Source organism: Nicotiana tomentosiformis, chromosome 1, assembly GCF_000390325.3.
Source record: "Nicotiana tomentosiformis chromosome 1, ASM39032v3, whole genome shotgun sequence".
Classification (NCBI taxonomy): domain Eukaryota; kingdom Viridiplantae; phylum Streptophyta; class Magnoliopsida; order Solanales; family Solanaceae; genus Nicotiana; species Nicotiana tomentosiformis.
In genome coordinates, this window is record NC_090812.1 from 105,370,220 (window position 1) to 105,383,547 (window position 13,328).

Genomic DNA, 13,328 nt, shown 5'->3' on the forward strand with positions numbered 1-13,328 from the left:
AATTATTCAACAAATTTTGTTTTAATTTGAAAAAGTCTTTGGGGCTTACGCCTCACTAAAAATGTGCCTCCAACTCCCGGGTATACGCCTCTTGAGATTTTCGCCCCCACACCATCGCCTGGGGGCTTTTTGGGTACGCTTTGCCCTAGGGATCGCCTCGAAAATGCCTTTTAAAACACTAGGTTATAACTATTTGTATTATTATCAAGTGTTGATAATGCAAAATCAAATATTCATTTGTGGTCCCTTTTCTTCTTACTTTTTGTCTTGTGTAAAAGACAAAAGTCCTTTAAGGATTAGGATGAATTTTTTTTCTTCTTTATATTGAGTTGTCCTTTTTTGAGCTTGTAAAGAATTAATTATCAAAAGAGAGTGGCTTCGCACACATGAGAAAATGAGCTTGAAGATTAAAACTCGTTAAATTTCCCTCCTACGTGCAAGATATACTGGACGCCTAATCCAAAATATTCATCTTTTATTCTTGTTCTTCTCTATTATTTTCTAGGCAATTGTATTTGTGCAAATTTCAAACTTTCAACTACGAGTGACCTTGGGGAGTGACCAGTCTAAATGATTTGCACGTTAGTCGGGTCGAAATTGCTTTCAAGATAATGACTTGTCACAGCACAACGTCAATCCGATAAGTTATTTTTCCTGTTTTCCTTGTCCTGGGTCAATATTATCATATATATTTTCAATAATAATAAATTACTCTACATGAGAAATGTAAGATCCGTGTATACTTAACAATAGAATTAATGGAATGGATGTGATTTTCAATTAACAAATGCACGTCGCTCACAAATTAGAAGCTGACGCATAAGGGCCAAAACAAGAACAATTTCCATTATGTTTACTACGTGGAATGATGTTAAACTTTTCTTTTTAAATTTATTAATATAGCTTGAGAAAATCGGCTGATACCGGTAAAAACTTAGAAAAATTGTGAAGAAGTCAACTCAGCAATTGCCCCATAGGCCATAAGCATATAGTCCATGGGCATGGTGGATTTTGTTTTTTGTTTACTGAGTCTGTTGAAGATGTCACGACCCAAAAATTCACCTAGTCGTGATGACATATAACTCAACCCGCTAGGTAAGCCAAGCAATAATCAACCCAAATCTAATAAAAATAATGAGAATTTAATAAATGAAATAACTAAATTTCTATACAATAACCCAAGGATTGGTAGTACAAGTCATGAGCCACTAAGATTTAGATATACAAAGCTTTTGTGAAAATAAATACAACATATGTTTGAAGTATACATAAACAGAATTCAAATCTAAAACTACCAAGGACAAATGGTAGTTATGTACGGAAAGCAGGTACATCCTTAATGTCAGCTTCCGCCATGTGCAACATCATCAACTCCAAGATTTGCACGCAAGGTGCATAAGTGTAGTATGAGTACAACCCACCCAATATACTCAATAAGTAACAAACCTAACCTCAGGTTGAAAGCAGTGACAAGCTCGAAATAAAGTCAGTGTCCAATACCAATAATCAACGACAACACATGATATAATGATGACAACAAAATATAAAAAACTCAAGAGATATCATGTACAACTCGTTCACAAATACGAAAAATAAGACATGCTTTACAAGTATAACAGTTAAAGCCCAAATCTTTCACTGAAGTTACTAAAAATATGAGTTTATCAAAGAACTGTGATTTTTCCAAACTTTCAACAACAGATAAGACTTTCCATTTACCAGTTAGCATGAGGAAAATATATCTCTATCCCTACATGTCAAGTACACATGTCAAGTCTATAGCATTATATTGCCATCTAGCATGAGAAAAATACAGGTCTATGCCTGCATATCAAATATACATGTCAAGTGAAATATCATAGTGAAATCATCAAGTACACTCACCCTCAACATACTCAAGGTGCGTGAAAATACCCTTCACCATCACACACACAATCACTCAGCACTGTACGGGTGCTTGGCACAAATGTCCCATACCAAAGCACATGTATATCACTGTACATGCGCTCATTGTAATATCAGACTTCGGAGAGACGGATCATGGACCAAGCGCTAATTAATAGTCAACATGACATGTTGCGGCGTGCAACACGATCCAAATAATAATCCGTTGCAGCGTGCAACCCGGTCCAAATAATAATCCGTTGCGGCGTGTAACCCGATCCAATATAACTCACAACATGACTTTATGAAATTAACTCTCATACCCCAAAATCATCTTACTAATTTCCCATTTCTAGTTAACTTTCGAAATGAAGGGTTGGGGTGTAGAATCTTACCTCTAGGATGAAGACCTTATGAGTTTTCCTTGTGAATTTCCCCAAATCTTGAGCAAAGATTGATGAAAATTAGCCTAGGGTTTCCCCTCTCTCTAAAACACTCTCACTTATCTATAAAACATCAGATTTTAGCTTTAAAATGGTCCATTGCGTCTATTTAACGAAGTAGGGTCGAGTTATAAAAACCTAAAAATGAAGTTCCGGAACAGGATCTACGGTCGCAAAATTGATATGCGGTCTGCATATCGGCCGCACAATTTGGTGCCTAAAACTGGGAGTTGCCTGCCTGGGTCTGCGGTGGTTATGCGACCCGCAGACCTATTCTGCGGTCACATAATGCACCGCAGAACTGGTCTGCAGTCACATAATGCACCGTAGATCTTCCTCCAAGCTGCCATGCGTCTGCTTCACTCTGCGGGCATTATGCGATCTGCAGAGTGATTATGCGATCGCATAGTGGGTCGCAGAAATGCCCTCCTTGGCCGAAAAGTTTCCTTTACTCCCCAGTGCATTGTTCAACCCAAAAAGTCTGAGCCTTCTACAATTCCCAAACACGTGATCCTAGTTCGGCACCACGAAAACATAAATTACCTTGCAAAATGTTTATGAGGCCTTACACCTGCTAGGGCTCTATATAAAATCTAGCTACTTTGAGTGTGTTTAAGCTTTTGTAAGCAGTTGTATTAGGGCCCTGTTTGGCTGTTTAGATTTGGTTGTTGCTTTCGGTCTCTTTAAGCTTAAATTGGTAGTTATTTGTTACACCCCATATTTTTATACGTAAAAGTACGTCGTAAGTCAGTTGATGCATGCTCAGAAATTAGATCATCTTTGAAAGTACATAAAGTAAGTTAATCATGTTACTTTTGAGTTTACAAATATTTAAGATCATGAACTGCAAGTACCAAGAGGGTTGGAAGGTTTAGAAGCTAAATAAATCGAAGAAAATAAGTTTCGTCGAAATTGCAAGTTGGGAATGTGATAACCCGTATTTTTGGGGTGATACTAGGGTGATTAACATGATAAGGGGGGGGGGGGGTGATATTATGAGGTATTTTAGTCATATTATAGTTGTGTGTTAAGTTTTGAAGTCAAACGAGTTAGGAAACAAAAGTCGACAAAAGTTGTCGCAAGTTACGTTCATAATTTTACTTAAAAATTTAGGTCTAATGTTACTGAGCTTTTCTCTCAATGTAATAGGAATTACATGGTGATCCACCCATCAAATTAAATATCTATGAGTCTAGTTTTCAAATCATTAAATTGTTTGTCGATACAATATCGTACTGGAGAGATATCCGCATTTTTACAAGACTGCGCAAGCATCTCCCTTTGGGACACACAGGGTCGGTTGAGGATTATCTTAATATATAAAGTTGTAGCCTTCATCTATAAGGATAATTTCGATCCAAATCAGACCTAAAAAGTCTCTCTATAAATCCTAAATACACCCTTAGGATTTAGAAGCAATTCCAGGATCCGCAACTCAAAATCAAGTCGCAAACACATCAATGCGACCTTTACGACATAGGTAAGACTTTGCCACCCCCTTTCTCCTTATAACTCGTGTTTTTGAAAGAGCTTCGTGTATAAGGAAGCTTGTCACCTCTGTATTTTAGTTATACAAGCATAAGTAAGGGTGTGGATCAAAGGGAGCAAGGTTTGGAAGCAAGAATACAAGAGGTATGTAGAGTGTTTTTTCGTTTTCGGCATGATTTGGTTTAGCTATGTTCTAGCCTTTCTTCTTGATCTTTTTAGGGTTGGTCAAGGGAAATATCAACATGTATTGTATGCTTGTATATTATTCAATTCTATATATGAATTATTGAAGAAAATAGTTTAGGTTGGAACTTCAAAACACAACAAAAACAAAAAAGGCAAATCACCAATTTAGCCTATGCCATCCAGACTTCCGTTTGTTCCGTTACTTTGATGTTTTTATGTATACCTAACCTCCATATGATCCTAATATATTCATTTAAGATTATATAAGCTTTATTTTTATGTGTTGATGCTTAGATTATTTCTAAATCATAATTAGACTTTCATGTCACAAGTTAACTACTATGAGTCGAAATTACATTCACAATTCTATTTTGTCAATCGTTTGACACTATTATGGATAACTGGATCTCCTTTAGTTTGATGTTATCATCTTGTCCGGGTATCCATTCCCGTATATATTGTGGTGTTTGCTGTTATTTTTGTGGATCATCTAGTTTTAGGGGAAACTCTGCCGAAATTTTTGGAAATTCGAAGATTTGGACAAATCTTGAGTTCCTTGGTTCTAAATTGATTATATAGGGATACTTATGAGTTAATTAAACTTAGTATCTCATGTACATACTCATTTTCTCCCTAAAATAGGATAGTCTCCTCCGTCCAACTTATGGACGACGAATGTCAGATTACATTTTGTGATTCCATTTATGGTTTCCTTCATGATCTGTTGAGTCCATATGATGTTGCCACATGTGTTATGCCTCATACACGCTTACATTGATTATGCTGGGGGGATTTAACCCATAACACCAGCGAGGCCTACTGGGGGAGATAGCCCATAATGCCAGCGAGGCCTATTGATTATATGCTGGGGGGATAGCCCATAACACCAGCCGGGCCTATTGATTATATATTTACCTGCTGGGGGGGATATATCCCATAACACCAGTCAAGCATGTTATATACGCGTATATATCTACAGTTTGCATTGCATGACTATACACGGGTTTAGTTCAGTTTTACAGTTACCTGATTAGGGGGAGAAGGATATAGCCCATAACACCAGATAGGTACCAGTTTAGATAGTTGTTCAGTTTCAGCACAGTTTCAGCTTAAACTTCGATTAAGTTCCAGATCAGTTGCTAGCTCAGACTCTTGTTTAGCTTTCAGCTTATATTCAGATTTTCATTTTACAGTCATACTTTAGTATGCTTTACATATGCTTTCTACCCTACATACTTTGTACACATAGTACTCACGTCCCTTCCAGGGCGCTGTGTTTCATGCCGTGCAGGTACAAATAGATCAGCGTTTGAGCCACACCAGTAGGTTATCCACCGGCTGTTGGAGTCACTCCGCTTATTTTCGGAGTTACTTATCTTTTGGTATGTATACAGTCAGCTAGTTTGGGTATGATAGGGCCTTGTTCCGTCCACTACTTTTTCAGTTCAGCAATCCTAGAGGCCTATAGATATGCACTATGCAGTTAGTATATTTTTATATGTCAGCTTGTATTAGCCTTGTCAGCTTTCCAGATTGTATAATTTTTATCATATATGCTTATGCTTGTTTAGTTTATCCATTTATATTTACGACTAGTAGATTATCAGCAAGTTTAGTGATGATCGACACTTAGTGTCGGTTATCCATCGCGACCCTAGGCTAGGTTGTGACATTATTGTAATTATTTAGTCAGTATAATTTTTAATAGTATAGTAAGAAATATTTTTGAGCCCCGTAGGTATTCCTGACTTTTTCTTAAAATTCAAAAACTATGAGTGTCTATTTTTTCCTATCTAGTGTTCGTTTGTTTTAGGACTCGATTAATTTGGATTTATGCCGAAAAAATCAATTTCGGGGTAAAATGCTTCCATCAAAAGCAATTTTATTCTTATAATTCGAATCCGATACTTCTGCTTAAGAATGTAAAAATACTTACCTTCCTTATTGCTTTTGGTGGTTACTAATTGTTACTAGTACATATATGCAAATACACTACAATAATAGAAATAGTGCGCTGGGGATCAATCTTTTAGAATGCAGTTTCAAAATATACATCATACAGTGCTGATGTTTTATACTTCAATGCCACACAAGAGGGAGGTGATTGGTGTGGTGTCCAATTTTTACGTGCATTGATTAGAGAAAGACCTGGTTCTTCTATGTGTTCCTTATACTACTGTTGCAAACATACTAAATATGAAAAGTAAAGAACACAAGTATTTTTACGTAGAAAACACCCGGCTCAAAAGGTGAAAAAAATATGACCTACTACTCAGTAGGATTTTCTCCAACACTTCACTAAATCACTGAGCCAAAACAGCATTTACAAAATTCTTTGTAAACCTAAGGATTACCTCTAATCCCGTTGTGGCAACCAGCCTCTAACTGTTGCGACAACTTCAAGTTAACTCTAACTTGAATACTCAGAGTACCTAATACAATTGCCTCTAGATAAAGCTAAAAGGTGCAATTTGAAAAGCCCTACTACAATCGAACTAGAATAAAAGACAGACACTCGGAACTGGTTCTTCTATCTGGTTCATGTAGCTTCAGGTTCGCACACTTAAATCACACAAGAATTGCTTGCAAAATGCCTTGCTATTTTGCTCTCAACTCAAGTTTAACTTCAGCGTTTGTGCATACCTATAAAATGAGAACATCCTGCATTTTATAGAGTTAGTAGAATAGGAAATAACTAGAGTTCTAATGCTATACTCTTTCATGGTGGAAGAGTTCTAGTTATCTTCGACTTCTAACTCTTCCCTTATCTAGGATAGAGTTCTCTTGAGTAAGGAGTCCTTCTCCTTATTAATCATGCAACATTTTCGATTAGGAGACATCAAATATAACAACTTAAGCTTATCTCCTTCACGTGCATCCCTTATGCTCGAATCTGCCCGTGTTTATGTACACTGTGTATGGACCTGGTTCATGCTTGAGTTCCTTTGTAATTATCAAAACAAACTTCACTTGGGCCAACAAATGCTTATGGGGAGGTTTAACCCTTAGCTTTAAAATGATACTAACTAATATTCTATCATATATTAATTAACTATGCTGATAATGTAATTTTTTTTTTATTTACCAAAAAATGTAAAATTCTTACATTATAAAAGAATATTATAACTTCAACCATAATTCTTATATACTACTTTAAAAAGATATTATGTTCAACACAATAACATGTAAGAAATATTTACACAATCATGTTATAGATAAGGTATACATGTAATTTTTTTTAGTAAGTATTAATTGATAACTTGCTAAATGCAATAACTGAACTACGATTGAAGTATTGGTAATAAAGAAAATGGATTAAACAACAAATATTTGTAAGCGGTAAAAAATAAAACACTGAGAACATAAGAGAAAGTGTTATTGCATATATATTCACACAGAATAAGCAAGAAATCAATGTTTTATATTTATATTAGGAAATAAGTTGGGTGCATGAATTTGACTATTTTAAGTGCAACTAATTACTAATTAGACACTTGATGCAAAATTTGGTGAAAGAATTAGAATATCTTCAATGTTTGGAATTGGAGAGAACTCATCTCGGTCACTCCTTAAAAGGCTAGAGCTACGATTTAAAGTAATTGTCCTTACTATGTGCTACTCAATTTGTTAAATGAATACGTTTATATCAAGTGAATATTATTTCTTTAATTATATCAAGAAGCTTGTCGTTGTCACTGCTTTTGCCGCCAACGGGGTGAAAATTATTTATACCCCTAACTTTACTTTTAAAATGAAATATTATGTCCAATATTGAATAATAGATATTATTTTGTCATAGACATTTCTAATCTCCATTCAACTATATTAGAACTTACAAAACATGAAGAAGAAGGATGCGATCGAGTATTGTTGAAGATATTAGTTTAGGATAACGACGTAGGGCAGTTGAATACTCAGACAATAAGGGGTTTGCTTCGAGTGGCGGATCCAGAATTTTTATTAAGGGGTGTTAAAATATAAATAATTAGATACGTCGAAAAGTCAAGGGGAATCAACATAAACGAAATATACATTAAGTAAAAAAAATTATCTAGCAAAATAGTGTAATTTTTCAGTTAAGGGGTGTCGCTGTGGCTCCGCCACTGCTTGCTTCTCAAGCAACTCAATGGTGAGTTAATGCAGTTGTGAAAATCGTTCACACCATGATATATACACCTAATCTTCCAGTTGAAATATTCAGGTTTGTATTCATTCACCAAACATTGTCATCACTTTAGCATAAAGAAAAAGAAAAAATTGAACAACATGCTGTGATGTTAATTGACCTGATCCACTTCAACTAGAGTGCTTTTATCAATACAAGTGTAAGGTTTCGTGTTGTGAAAATCTTGGATTAGATCTGAGGTCAATCTCCACTAATTTATGGACTATGTCAACTTATACGACGTCGGCTTTGTTTTGACTTCTCTAATGGCGGTTTGATTTTTTGAAATCTCATAAGGGGAGCCCAAGTACTTTGATTAATAAATTGCCAATGACTACTTTTAATATAGACTTTATAGGCTTTGTTCCCAGTGCTTAATATTATGTACAATTGTAAAAAAATACGTAGTGGTACTTTTCTACACAAATTGTTATATTTCCATAACATAATTTTATTAATTACTTCTGTTAGTAACACACTAGCAGCTATATCTGGACAAAGTTTAAATGATTACTTGCTGATATGAGGGATGGGATCCCCTCCGGTATTTTTTTCTTCCAGTATTTCTCAATAATACTGTACGATGCCGCTATGTGTCACTAAAATTTTTGAAGGCCAGATATCGCTAGGATATTTCAATATCAATTTTATCTTATTTTAACATATAAAATTAATATAACAAAATATTATTTCAATGGTCGAATTCTCCAAATGTATTGTAGATTTGATTCTTTATTATTAATTTCAAAAGCCAAAAGTACTCTAACTAACTCGTTTACAGTTCTAATTGTAGAGGTGATCCTTTCCCGTAGGAGCAACAGTTTGCATTTTTCTTTTCCTCTTTTTCTATCCATCTCACTTCATTTAGCACTTTAGTTTCAAGATGAAATCTTGAAATAAGTTAAATGTTTAGACCATGGGTTATGTCGTCGGCATAGGTGCCGGAAGTTCAACCAATGTTTAGATCGTTGGCCGTAAGGGTGTTCAAACCGAACCGAAAAATCGTATCAAACTGAAAAGTCAAACCAAACCGATTAAAAAACTCGATTAGGTTTGGTTTGATTTGGTTTGGTATTGAGTAAAAAATCGAACCAAACTAACATATAAATATATAATTTTTATATATACTTTTAAGACTTTATATTGAATTTTCTTTAAAAATGTAAAAATATTTGAGTTCCTCTCATGATATATAATATTTAATAGAACTATGAAGTAGTGCATTCACTTTTATTTACTTTAAATAATGGATTGTATCATTTTCTTATCAAGTGTTATATTGAAATGCGTCAATCATCTCTTTGATCTTCCATATTCATGTGTCAAAATTTTTTATATTTTTTTCGAATTTAAAATAGTATTTCGATAATTTAAAATTAAATACAACATATCATTATTTAGGTATCATGTTGATTTTTATATTTAATTATTAAATTCGATTAACCTTGAAAGCGTATATTAACGAAAAATTATTGTTAGACGACTAAGAAAATAACTATGTGTGATCATGTGTTACTAAAAAAATTCTCCCATTATAATATTTTAATAGATCATATGTTTGTCAATTTTTTAAACTTTTACTAAACATATATTCACTTATCTAAACTTTATCTATAATTTTAACAAAGTAAGATTGAAATAATATTCACGAAACAAAAAAATCCCAAAAAATCCGAAAAACCCGATAAAATCGAACCAATCTAAATCGATATAGTTGGTTTGGTTTGGTTTTGATAAAAATCGAACCAAACCGGTCCATGTACACCCCTAGTTGGCTGATGTTTATTTTAATTTATTTTTGTATGTTAAGATAACATAAGAGTGGGTTGCTCCAGTGATAAGCACCCTCCACTTCCAACCAAGAGATTGTGAGTTTGAGTCACTCAAGAGCAAGGTGGGGAGAGTTCTTGGAGGGAGGAAGCCGATGGTCTATCGGAAACAGCTTCTCTACCTCAGGATAGGGGTAAGGTCTGCGTACACACTACTCTCCCCAAACCCCACTAGCATAAACGGAAAATGAATATTGAAATATCCCAAATATATCTTGGCCTTTAAAGGTTTTAGTGACACATGACAACATCCTACGTTACCATTGAGAAATACTGGAGGAAACAATATTGGAGGGGATCCCATCCCCTTATGTGAACTCATCACTTGGGAGATTGACGCATTGACTGATCATAAGTTCATGAAATAAATAATATAAATTCACATTAATAAATTCTATCAGCATGCAATCGCCGCCATTGATGAAGGTGCATGAATGAAGTACGTATTAACAAATAAAAATAGTTTGCATCTAATAACTACTGTATAGCTATTAGCTTAATTAGCTAGGCCATAATTACTATATAAAATCCTGTTATGTTACTACTACATTAATAAATAGGACATTTTACGTTGCCTTAAAAAGGTACTGTAGAGTGTAGCCAAATCTCCCTATTGTTCTCGATAGGTGACTGGACAAAATTATTTACTCCATATAATAGTATCCTTTTTTTTTGTTTGACAAATAATTTCTCTATATACTACTATCCTTTTGTTTTGTTTGACAAAATAATTTACTCCATATACTAGTATATTCTATTTCCTCTTAAAAGAAAAAGCAGATACATTCATGCATATATGCTCTCAATAGCCGTACGTGTAAGTAGAGATGCTAATGGCGTGTTTGGAAAACTACTATGTAATTGGATTTGAGTGTAGTTAGATGTAATTATATAATTTTGACATATTTGTCCGATCAAGTAATTACCTGGTCAACATATAATAGTGTAATTGAGGGGGTGTAATTACACTCTCTAATTCTGGGGGAGGGGGGAGATGGGGGCTTAGAATTGCTCGTGATTACATGATGTAAGTACAAGGTTACTTTTGAATCTCCTTTTTTTTTTTTTTTAATTTACTTTTTATTTCTATTCTTTTTTCTTTTTAATTTATTTTGTATTTTAATCTTTTAAATTCTTTTTTTCAAATATTTTTTTTACATTTATCTTTTACTCCTATTTCCTTAATTGTTTTCAACCTTTACTTCACGTATTTCTACATAATATTTTATATTTTATTTCTTTCTGAATTATTTTTTATATTTTTTAATTACACTTAACTATGTTATTATTCTATTTTTTTTTTAAAATTATACGCCGTAATCTTGAAAAGAATAAGTCATCCACAAACTTGACTTATAATGAGTGATGTCATTAAAGTTAAACTTTGTTATTGTATGAGGTTATATGCAAACTTAACTATGTTAAAATGATAGATTATTTTTTAATATTAAAATAATATTCTTATTTTTCAACCTTTATTTTTTGTGATTTCATGTAATTGTTCATATTTTTATTTTTCTTTATTTCCCTGTTTAGCATAATTGTGCTATTATTATAGTTTTGAAACTACACCTCCTAAGATTATAAATAATGAGTCATTAATAAACTTGGCGTATAATAAGTGATGCCATTTAAAAAAATCTCATTGTTGAATGAGGTTATAGACTTATATTTTTTTTTCTTTTGAAATTTACTTAAATTATGTTGAACCTTATTTTATGTTATGTTACAATTTTACATAAGAGTATTATGTTAATTTTTTTTAGATTTTGAATTTATGTTATATTTTCGGTTTCATTTGTTTACTTTAGTAGTATTGACTTATTAATTCATATTGTATGCCATTCATTTTTCAGTTAGAATTTATAAACTATTTTTTCGTAAAATATTTGAGTAATGTTATAGCATTATATTTATAAAGATTAATCTTTTTACCAAGCATGCAGTCCATGATATTCTTATAGAATATGTACTTTTAGTTTTTATAATTAAAGTAAAAAATTATTAATTTAAAAATATATATCAATTATTTTTACAATATTAGTTACAAATATATGACTAGTAAATAATATATTTTCAAGAAACAATATGTATATTAAATGTCAAATTAAATATTATTTATAACGACATATATTTGTTAAATCTTAACTTTTAATTTTTGATAACTAATTTATATTTAAAATTTAATCTAACTGTGTAATTACACTTATACAACTATATAGTACACTTATAATTACACCGTAATTATATTATGACAAATAAATAAATTATCGTAATTATAATACCGTGTAATTATTAGGATTATCTGGTGGCTTTTAAAAGATACCCTAAAACAAAAGCAGACATGCTCAAAGACTTTTGTTTTTTAATTAAACTATCCAACGAAGTAGGTTGTACGTTTTGCAAAGACTTTTGTTCGAAAGACATCAAAGACAACACATACGTGAATTATGATAATTGCTGATTGTCCTCATTGAGATTCGTCATTGATATTAATTCCGTAGGAATAATTAAGCAATCTTGTAGTTAGAGCTACATATACACAGGAGCGGAATCATGATTTAAAATTTACGAGTTCAAGTGTCTAGCCATTTTACATTACTAGATTCTAAATTAATAATTTAAATATATTAATTAAATATAAATTTAAAACCAAAATTACTGGGCTCGGTCAAATCACAAATTAGTCTCTAGCTCCGCCACTACATGTACCCTCTCATAAAATTGTTATAGAAAACTAGCAGACAATATATAGACAATAATAGACTGTTCTTCCAAATGCCGGCTTCCTGATTCCTTCAACTTGAAGCATCAATGACGACCAAAAAAAAGCAAAACCCACGCAGACGCAGGTGAACAAACCCATTTGCTAAAAGAAACGAAAAGACACGAGCTCTCGACGTGAAAAGCGAAAAAGAGCTAAACGAAGAGTTCAGTAGTATGCTTTAATATATTTTTTTAATCTTTTGCATTATCATAACTATTTTGTAACACAAATATGAACCATATTATCACATATTTGAAATTAGGAACGTTCTATTAATTATTACACATTTTATGTGGCACTATTTAATTATTATATTTTTATATATTTTTTAGTGTGGAAAATTATCGAGTTTGTTGTTGTTGTATACTCTTTAGATATTTTTTTAAATTTTATTAGAATTTTAATATTTTATACATTATTTCAAATTTACAAATTTTTTATTTAAAACAAATAATTTTTTTTTACCTACGTCAAAATTCTTTTACTCGATCTCCTTCATTCTCTTTGAATTGGAGGGGAAGAATAAGAAAAGGTAAGCTTTAATTTTCAAAATTTAAAATGAGAGA